Source organism: Anabrus simplex, chromosome 8 (assembly GCF_040414725.1).
Source record: "Anabrus simplex isolate iqAnaSimp1 chromosome 8, ASM4041472v1, whole genome shotgun sequence".
Lineage (NCBI taxonomy): Eukaryota > Metazoa > Arthropoda > Insecta > Orthoptera > Tettigoniidae > Anabrus > Anabrus simplex.
Genome location: NC_090272.1, coordinates 123410559 through 123422146, shown reverse-complemented (window position 1 = coordinate 123422146; position 11588 = coordinate 123410559).

Genomic DNA, 11588 nt, shown 5'->3' with positions numbered 1-11588 from the left:
AACTTTATGAGTTTATTAAAGTTGTTAATCAACAACAATTATTTCACTTTCGACAACACGATTTATAAACAAAACGGGCTATCCATGGGGTCTCCCGCTTCAGGGATACTTGCAGAAATTTATATGGATTTTTTTGGAAGGTTCCGCGATTAATAACATGAACACATTCAACAATATACACTATTGGTCTAGGTATGTAGACGACGTATTCGTAGTGTTAGACGAAAGGTTAGTAGATGCTAAGACCACTTTAAATAAACTCAATGACATAGACCCGCACATCAAGTTTACCTAGGAGACTGAAAATAAGGGATCAATTAACTATTTGGATTTAACTATTAAGAGACAGCCCCTCGTTATTTTCTTTCAGCATCTATAGGAAGCCAACACAAACCAGCGTAACCATAAGGCAAGACTCAATACACCCACAAGCCCATAAAAGAGCCACTTATTTCAGCCTAGTAGACCGTGGTTTTAGAATTCCAATGTCAAAAACCGATTTAAATAAAGAGTTGAATATTATCCGTAAAATATCTCATGCTGACGGCTACAAGACTTCTTTTATTGAAGGCATAATTAGTAAGATTAAACATTGCCCACAAACTAGCTCATTAGGGATAAACCAAGTCATATTTCTTATTCAACGTTTATGTTTAATAATAACATTCATAGAGTTACCAACATATTCAAAAATAACAATGTAAAGATTTCTTTTCAAACGGATAATAAAAGTTCCGATGTTTTACACAACACAGCTACCTTAAATAAATCCAACCCTTATCTAAGATCAGGTGTTTACAGATTTCAATGCAATGACTGCGGCAGTGCCTACCTAGGGCAAACATGGCGCAACTTTAAGATTAGATACGCTGAGCATGTCAACACAGTAAAATATAATAGATTCTCCGCTGTCGGGCAACATATACATGATTTAAAACATAGTTTTACAAATTTGGAACAGGATATCCAAATACTAGAACCTTTGAGTAAAGGACCATTACTCGATGCTACGGAATTATGCTACATTCATATAGACCAATACTTTAATGCGTCTTAATCTCAATGATATTTCTGAAACTCCGAAAGTCCTTTTCGACTTTTTGATAACATTTTTTAATAAAGTCCAGATTCCAAATAAAAATTTAATCTTACGTATAATACGCAATAAGTTCTCTCAGTATTCGTTCTGCAGCCCACCCCACCTGATTCCCCTCACTTCCCCTCACATGCGCGACCCACACGCACCGCCTCGGACCACCCCTACTCCCCCCTCCTAACATCATCCGACTGCAAACACACACTCAGTGCTCTCTCGCTGGTCATAGCATGTGGCTAACAGGAGGTTCGTCCTACGGCATTTTGAGGTGAGTCTCTCCTCCCTCTTACAAACATTTCATCATTATCAGGTTGTACAGACTCAGACAATTCCAACATAGGTTTTTTAACAGCGTTTCATTTCATTACAGGTTCCATATTGAACTAGGAAACATACACTCTAGTAAGATCTTAAGAAGCCATCTGAATGTTTTCCACCTCATAAACCTAGGACATAAACTAAAAATTGTAAGCCTTCACAACTTTTATGATACTGCTATATTATATACATGAATGAAACACAGCATTTTATCAAGAGCACAAATTCAAGAACATCGCAACCGGCCATTTATAAGGAGACTTAATGAACTCTTTTAACATATAACTGACTTGCAAGTTTTCTACTTGTTATAAATGTTTTTAATGTGTTAATATTTTCAAAACAGTTTTAAATAGTTTTTTCCATACCCATTATTTTAAGTCAAATTATGAATTGTGTGTATGCCTATTTTTCATTAACAGCTGAGGATGACACTATTATGAGTCGAAACTAGTTCTGTATAATTCTATAAATGTTGTAGTTGAATAACAGCATTAAATTATGTATTGAAGAGGTGGAAATACCAAAACTTTATATATTTGTAGTTCTCTTACACTCATCTCCTCTACGCACTCACACTTAAAAAAAAGAAATGATTATGGAGATTCTAAGAACCAGTTCTACCACCAACTAAACACAATCCTCTTCAAGGTAGTCACTATAGATAAAATCTTACTACATGGTGTCTTCAGTGCCAGGGGAGGAAGAAACAACCGGTTCTGGGGAAATGTCATGGGTAGTCAAGGTGTAAGGGACCGCAATGGTAATGGACTCCTATTTCTTGGTCTGTGCACTGTGCTCTCATAATAAATACACAGTTCCACTAACCCATGAAACATTGGCACCTCATCGATAATGTCATCACTTGACAACGTGACACAAAAGATGTCCAGATCACAAAGACAGCAAGAAACACTGATGATTGCTGGACAGACCTCCTTATTAATCGACACAGGATTACCATTCACACAAAGCCACATACTCATTTTACAAACCCTTCTAGGAGAAAATTCAACAACTCTAAGCTTTATAATAAAGCTAGTGCCCCAGAGTTTCAAAGACCCAGAATTAGAATGGGGCACACTTCAAAATATCGTCCCAAAAGTAGCAGAGAAAACAGTTGGTTTTGAGGAAAAGGGACATGGTTGATTTGATAATAACAATGAGAAAATCTTAAGCCTTATTAGTGCTAAATGGGATCCCTATTTATCCCTTCTTCAAGACCCATCCTCCAAGGTGAAGAAAACATGCTCTCTAGAACTCAAGCAGAGATGTCAGACTAAAATTATGGAAATTAAAAACAACTGGTGGTAACAAAAAGCAAAGGAACTACAAAGTTTGATAGATGCCAGAAACCTACAGAATTTTTATGCAAGGCTAAAAGAGCTGGATGGACCTATTCGCTCCTGTTCTAGAGATCTGAAAGCTGCTGATAATACTACTGTCCTTACAGCCAAAATATCTTGATGCACTGGAGAGAACACTTCAGCTCACTTTTAAACCATAGTTCCACTGTTATTGATTAATTTCTCTGAAATGCCCTGCAATGTCCCTCAAAAACTTTGGTGCAGCCCCACTAAATTTCCATGAATACAACAAAGCCCTTCATAGTCTGAAGTATGACTGGACAGGTTCTGTATCAAAATGATATATTAGAAGAATTCCCAATTACTAATGGGCTTAAGCAAGGCTGTGCTGTTGCTCCTACACTTTTTGCCCTGTAGCTTACAGCCATGCTCCACAAGACATCATCATAGAGGACTTTCTAATCAGGCCAGACTCCATTTAAAATGACCAATCAAGCTCACCCAGGTAACTAAAATAAAGTATTCAGATGACAATGCTTCTCCAGCTCATACACCTACAGAGCTGCAGTTATCAGTCAGCTAATTCAAGAATCCATATGAACGGTTTGGTCTGACCATAAACACCTAAAAGCTAAGGTGTTTGCACAACCTGCCCCTGGAACTATTTTCCAAGATCTTAATATTGTCATCTCAAATAAGTCTCTGGAACAAATAAAACAGTTTTTCTATCTTGGAAGTATCCTCTTAATATGGTTTTCTTTGGAAAAAGATGTTAAAAACAGAATCCATGCTGTGCATGTAGCATTTGGGTGCCTTTCCCATAGGTTTTTCCTGAAGATCTGAAGATGTGCACCTAGTTGATGCTGTATCAAGATGTTATCGTTTCAACTTTACTGTACGGATGTGAAACCTGGATGCTTTATCATGGTAACATCAAGGAACTGGAATGTGGCAAAAGCTAAGGACCATGAACATTAGATGGGAGGATTATGTAACTAATGTGTCAGTTCTTAAAAGAGCATATATATGAACAGCATAGAAGCCTCCATCATCTGCTGCCAGTTCAGATGGACTGGTCATGTCCAATGTATGAATAACAACCGATTACCTCGACAAATATTTTACAGTAAACTTAGCACTAGCAAGAAGCCTCGTGGTGCTCCTCTGAAGTGCTACAAAGATATACTCAAGAAGACCATGATATGCACAGGAATAAATCCAAATACCTGGCATGCTCAGGCAGAAGACAGAGCTCACTGCGTTCAAATATCTCAGCTAGCATTGTACCATTTGAAGAAGTATGTCAAAGAGAAGAAACAAGAGGCTTGTGAAAGTTGGAAACATCCTCCACCTTTCAATAGGTGCAACACATGTGACTGCATGCTCTATACAAGGATTGGCCTACTAAGTCATCAACTGCACAGTTATAGATGAACAAAAAGGAACAGCATGGTACATACACTCTGTTACATATACCCCTTCTAGTTTTTCACTAAAACTCATAGGACTGCCAGTTACACTTGCCATCATGTTATCCTTAGCTAACTATCTCTTTAAATTCAATTTCCTGGCAAGTTCCTTACATTTTTCCTTATTTCTGCAACCTTTCCTAACTGTACGTCCTCCCTGATCTCTTTATTTCTCTGTTGTAATATAGTGGATTTACCATTCATTGCCATCTCTAAAGGTACATACCTGTTTTCACACTCCTCAACAAGTACCTTAAACCCATTCCATAGACTGCTGATAGTTTTATTTACCATTTTCCACCAATCGTAAAATATTTTTTTTGAACTCCCTCATGCCTGGCTTATCAACCATATGATACTGCCTAATATTCCTACTTCCTTTCTATCACATTTATTTTTAACTACATAAAAACAGCTTTATGATGACTTATACTGTACCACCTATCACTTCAGTTCCTCAATACACCTTTTCTGGTTTTATCACCACCATGTCTCAGTGTAACTCAATGAACCACTGAAAGAGAAGGGATTGTTTTGAATTTGAGATTTGGGTTAAGTACAGTGTGTGATATTAATTCAAATTTGTGCTTTAATTAATCTGTCTGAACCCTTCAAGTTTGAATTCACCAAATTCTACTGTTTAATTGTTGTGACTTGAAATATTTTTAATTAACAGCCCTACAGTACCTTTGTATGTAGCTTTGGTGTATGTGTTTATGTTGTTGTTTGTATATCCTTGGCTTTAGGGTTTTCAGTCAGGAATTGCCCTACCCAACTGGTTGACTGCCAATTGGTCCAGTTTATGAATTCTGGCCTCGGGTTCCCATAAAAATCAAATCCTGCACTTTTCATACCCACATACCATCCTGGTCGCCACAAAATAAATAGGCAGTTTGAAGCAAGCGTACTCATCCTCGTCCTACACCTGAGAGCTCTGCAATTACTTTCAAGTGTCAACCAAACTTCCATAAAATTCTCACCCAACATGACTTCTAAGAATATAACTACTGTAAGAGCTGTCCTCTATACATATTTAGCACTATTTTCATCACATCACGACTAATAAATTATACCTCTTACAAAGATGATTGCAGATCCACTAACATCATCGACTGGCATCAATGCACACACTGTCCAACTTTGTATATTTGTTTATTACCAGTTTTTTCCCTATAATTTTTGTCACAACTCAAGACAGGTCTTCTAACTACCCAGCATTCTAGCCAAATGCATATATTTAGTTGTTCTTCCAGGTTGAACCATGTTGTTGTTTTCTGTACATTCCGTAGAATTTGCAGATGCTTCGAATACAGTACATCACCGTATTCTTTGTCAAAGTAGCTGAAATACCCCTACTTGATCTGAGGTAATAAGTCTCCCAAGCGCTAATTGACTACGAGTTAATTATTGTGCTGGCCTTTACATAGCCTTCTCTTTCTGGCTGATGTAAGCCCTGTGCAACTTCTTCAGAATTCTGGAATGTGTGTGTTACTTCGTCGGCCCCACGGTGTAGGGGTAGCGTGCCTGCCTCTTACTCGGAGGCCCCGGGTTCGATTCCCGGCCAGGTCAGGGATTTTTACCTGGACCTGAGGGCTGGTTCGAGGTCCACTCAGCCTATGTGATTAGAATTGAGGAGCTATCTGACGGTGAGATAGCGGCCCCGGTCTAGAAAGCCAAGAATAACGGCCAAGAGGATTCGTCGTGTAGACCACACGACACCTCATAATCTGCAGGCCTTCGGGCTGAGCAGCAGTGGCTTGATAGGCCAAGGCCCTTCAAGGGCTGTAGTACCGTGGGGTTTGGTTTGGTTTGGTGTGTCACTTCAGAGTAGCTGGGGATTGCCAATGCTATTACGTAACTTGAGGTTCGTCCTGTATGTTCATGTTGAGACCCGCATATTTAATCTATGTGTAATAGGCATCCAAGAATTGCTGATTTTGTATCATTCCTCTAAATTCATATTGTTCGGGTATTTCTTAATTTCGATAGCCTCTTGGACTTTTCTTTCAAGATTTCAGGGAATAGCTTATAAGATCTTGGTTCTATCAAAATTTTGTGTCTTGTTTCTTAGGAATGCTTGGCTACAGCTGAAATATTTGTGTCTTGTTCTTGGTGTGATGGATGTTTTTTAAGTCGGGTAGAAATCAGAAGCTTCGTTTCACCTACGTAACACGTACCACAGGTACAATTAATGTGGTAGCCTCCAGGGGCCTGTAATCCTATTGTCTTTGACTGGTGGCAAATAATGGGTTAACTTCCGATGTGGTTTATAGATGGTATTTATGTCATATTTGATTAGTATCGTCCCGACCCTGTCTGCAGTGTTTCTGTTGTAAGGAAGTATCGCTGTTTTTACACAGGTCAGTTCTTCCTCCTCTTTGTTTTCTTCTAATTTTCTAAAAACTTGTCGGATGTTGTCGAACGAGTAGCTGTTTCTCCTGAGGGTTCCCGCAAGGTGTTCTGTCTCTTTTCTTTCATGTATTCGAAAATTTTGGGGACAATAATAATAATATTGGTTTTATGTTCCACTAACTACTTTTAAGATTTTCAGAGATGCCGAGGAACCAGAATTTTGTTTTCTGTGGGAGTTATTTTACATGCCAGTACACTTACCGCAAATACCACCGGACTGAGCCAGGTTTAAACCTGCTAGCTTGAGCTCAGATGGACAGCACTCTACTGTTACGAGTTACTCAACCTAGTAATATTTTTGCAGAGGGTGGGTGGTGACAACTCGGTTCAAGAGGTTCCATAAAACAATGAGAATGCTATTAGGATATTGAGCAATCCTGCAGACTTCGATCCAATGCAATAAACTGTACTCTGGGTCATAAGCCTGCACTATTGTGTTACCCTTTCAGCAAAAAGGTGCTCAGAACATATGGAAAATATCACTAGTTCTAAGAAACCTTCATATGTGAATGACATCATCTTTTAGAATATGCTCGTGACAGTTTCATAGTGTGCTATCTGGCTAACTATATACGAGTGTGTTGGTATAATTTATTTGTGTGATCTCTTTGACATGTCTTAATCCAGTTTTAAAGTTGCTTTATTTGTATATTTTCCCTGACACTTTCTAGTCAGATGTTACTGTTGCAATTGAATTTGTTTATGTACCAGTTGGTCGTCTTAAGTTTAATAAAACCTTATAAAAGGTGATTACATGTTCATTCACCTCAATTTATTCAACTTAAGAAAGTAAGTTAATGGAAAAATTACTTCGTCCAGAATCGGGTAATGCTCAACAAGAATGGAAACATTGGTACAGCACGTTCAAGAACTTCATTTTGGCGTATCAAGTAAGTGACGCTGACAAATTATGCATATTGATCAACCCTGTTTCACCTACCGTTTACGAATATACACTGACTGACAGAGCAAATGCAACACCAAGAAGGAGCGGTCAGAACTTTATGCCAATTGCAGGGTAGACTGACGTCACTGAGGTATGCTCATGATGTGAAATGCGCCGCTGTGCTGCGCACGTAGCGAATGATAAATGGGACACGGCGTTGGCGAATGGCCCACTTCGTACCGTGATTTCTCAGCCGACAGTCATTGTAGAACGTGTTGTTGTGTGCCACAGGACACGTGTATAGCTAAGAATGCCAGGCCGCCGTCAACGGAGGCATTTCCAGCAGACAGACGACTTTACGAGGGGTATGGTGATCGGGCTGAGAAGGGCAGGTTGGTCGCTTCGTCAAATCGCAGCCGATACCCATAGGGATGTGTCCACGGTGCAGCGCCTGTGGCGAAGATGGTTGGCGCAGGGACATGTGGCACGTGCGAGGGGTCCAGGCGCAGCCTGAGTGACGTCAGCACGCGAGGATCGGCGCATTCGCCGCCAAGCCATTCTTCAGCATGTGCAAGACACCCTGGCTGTTCCAATATCGACCAGAACAATTTCCCGTCGATTGGTTGAAGGAGGCCTGCACTCCCGGCGTCCGCTCAGAAGACTACCATTGACTCCACAGCATAGACGTGCACACCTGGCATGGTGCCGGGCTAGAGCGACTTGGATGAGGGAATGGCGGAACGTCGTGTTCTCCGATGAGTCACGCTTCTGTTCTGTCAGTGATAGTCACCGCAGACGAGTGTGGCGTCGGCGTGGAGAAAGGTCAAATCCGGCAGTAACTGTGGAGCGCCCTACCGCTAGACAACGCGGCATCATGGTTTGGAGCGCTATTGCGTATGATTCCATGTCACCTCTAGTGCGTATTCAAGGCACGTTAAATGCCCACCGCTACGTGCAGCATGTGCTGCGGCCGGTGGCACTCCCGTACCTTCAGGGGCTGCCCAATGCTCTGTTTCAGCAGGATAATGCCCGCCCACACACTGCTCGCATCTCCCAACAGGCTCTACGAGGTGTACAGATGCTTCCGTGGCCAGCGTACTCTCCAGATCTCTGACCAATTGAACACGTGTGGGATCTCATTGGACGCCGTTTGCAAACTCTGCCCCAGCCTCGTACGGACGACCAACTGTGGCAAATGGTTGACAGAGAATGGAGAACCATCCCTCAGGACACCATCCGCTGTCTTATTGACTCTGTACCTCGACGTGTTTCTGCGTGCATCGCCGCTCGCGGTGGTCCTGCATCCTACTGAGTCGATGCCATGCGCATTGTGTAACCTGCATATCGGTTTGAAATAAACATCAATTATTCGTCCGTGCCGTCTCTGTTTTTTCCCCAACTTTCATCCCTTTCGAACAACTCCTTCTTGGTGTTGCATTTGCTCTGTCAGTCAGTGTATATCAATGAAGCCAAAACTTACGAGGCCATTAGTATCTTGGTTAGTATTTTTTCTAAGCCCATGAACGAGATATTTGCCCGACACAAATTGGCAACTAGGAAGCAGCTATCTAGCGAAACTGTATATATACATACATACATACACAATCTTTAAAGCTTCTGAGCAAGGATTGTAATTTTCAAGCTGTGACGGCAGAAGCGAACAGAGACGATTGTATTCGCGATTCTTTAATTGCCGGCCTTCTTGACTCAAGCATTCATCAGAGGTTATTGGAGAATCCTAATATTACTCTCAAGAAGGCTTCGATTAAAGCAAAGTTTTTAGAGTCAGCACCAGAACAATCTATTCAATACCAAGGACCTGATTTAGTCAATATTGTCCAAGAGCATCATTTATCTAGTTCATTTCACTCAATTGGCGAAAGACGTGAATGTAGCTTGGTGGGTAGTGAAATATCAGGTGAGGTTGTCGCTGCAACAACAAAGAAATGCTACTTCTGTGGACTTAATTATCACAACAGAAACTCTTGTCCAGCAAGGGAGGCCACTTGCCGTGCCTGTTCAAAAATCAGCCACTACGCAAAGGTGTGTAAGAGCTCAAAATCTTCAAGCTCCAACAAATCTTGCCATTGACATACCATACTTTTAGCTTCTATTTCTTCAATGGGTTGTTTATCTAAGTCTATAATACCCATCCGCTTGAATGGAATGAAGACCAACGCTCTTGTTGATACGGGCAGTTCAACAAGTTTTATTTCCGAGAAGCTGGTCCAAAAGCTCAAAGTACCTATTTCTGCTAGTGGCCTCACTGTCACTATGGCTTCAATGTTGCTTAGCTCTTTAGTGAAAGGAGCCTGTTATGTAGATATAAAAATTGAAGACCACATTTACAAACATGTTGCACTTAACATTTTGACAGACCTTTGCTCCGACGTCATTCACCTATAGAGATTAAGTTTGGGGGTCACAGAGAACCTCTGAGTATCTGCGGATTAACAGTCATGAAGGTTGAACCTGTTCGACTTTTCTGAAATATACCTCCAGTTTGCAAGCCAATCACCATAAAGTCCCGACGCCACACAGCAACTGATACCAAATTCATTGAACAAGAAGTTCAGAGACTTTTGAATGATAATGTTATAGAAGAAAGCTTTTCTCCATGGCCTGCTCAGGTTCTTGTTACCCAATCAGAAAGCCACAAGCGCCGTATGGTAGTTGACTATTCACGAACAATAAATCAGTAGACTGAGCTAGATGCTTACCCACTCCCATGTATCGAGGATATAATCAACAAGGTAGCAAATTATGAAGTGTTTAGTTCAGTTGATTTGGAAAATGCCTATCACCAGATCCCCATCTGTGAGGAGGAACACCCTTACACAGCATTTGAAGCATGCAGTAAACTTTGGATTCCATTTGGCTCCACAAATGCAGTACCTTGTTTCCAAAGAACAATAGATACGATCATCAAAAATGAAAGACTTAATGGGGTTACTGCTTACCTAGATGATATCATTGTGGGTGGCAAGAACAAGAACACGACTTCACTTTGAAGAAGTTCCTGAAAGCTGTGGAAAAGTATGAATTCACGATCAACGAGAAGAAGAGTGTTTATTCGGTCAAAACAATAAAGCTACTGGGTTATATCATCTCCAATCATGAAATTCGCCCAGATCCCAACCGATTGACACCTTTAAAAGAGCTCCCATTACCAACTGACACTGGTTCTCTTCGAAGAGCGATGGGCATGTTCGCTCATTGTACCAAATTCTTCCCAAGATTCTCTCAGAAAATACGTAACTTTTCAAGTGGTAGTTTCCCATTAAATGACAAAGCTATTGAAGCATTTAAAGCACTGAAAGATGATATGAAAAATGCACTAGTATCAGCTATAGATGATAAAGCTATGTTCACTGTAGAGACTGATGCTTCAGAACACACCACTGGAGCAACACTAACACAAAATGGACGCCCAATTGCTTTCTTCTCTCGCACACTAAACCGATCTGAACGACATTCATCCATGGAGAAAGAAGCGCAGGCTATCATTGCATCTGTGAAAAAATGGAGACATTACCTGCTAGGAAGACATTTTTGACTCATCACTGACCAGAAGTAAGTAGCCTTTATGTTTGATACTAGACATCTTGGTAAGGTGAAGAATGAGAAGATACTGCGCTGGAGACTTGAACTCTTGTGTTTTGATTATGAAAGAGTTTACAGACCAGGACAACATAACGAAGCTGTAGATGCCTTCTCCAGAGTTAGTTTGGGTATTCAGTGTTGCGGACCTAAACTGAAAATCCTCCATGAAGCTTTATATCACCCTGGTAGAACACGGCTTAATCACTTTATTCAAAGAACTTACCTTATTCACTAGAAGATGTAAAGAAGGTCATATCAGGTTGTAAAATTTGTGCTGAATTGAAACCTAGATTCATCAGGCATGAACGTTATCTCGTCAAAGCTACCAGTCCCTTTGAGTGCATCAATATGGACTTTAAGGGACCTCTACCATCAAAATCTACAAACCGTTATCTCCTCATATTAGTTAATGAATATTCCAGATTCCCCTTTGCCTTTCCTTGCCCAGATGTCACCTCGTCCACTGTTATTTTTCAACTTAAACAACTTTTCTCCAT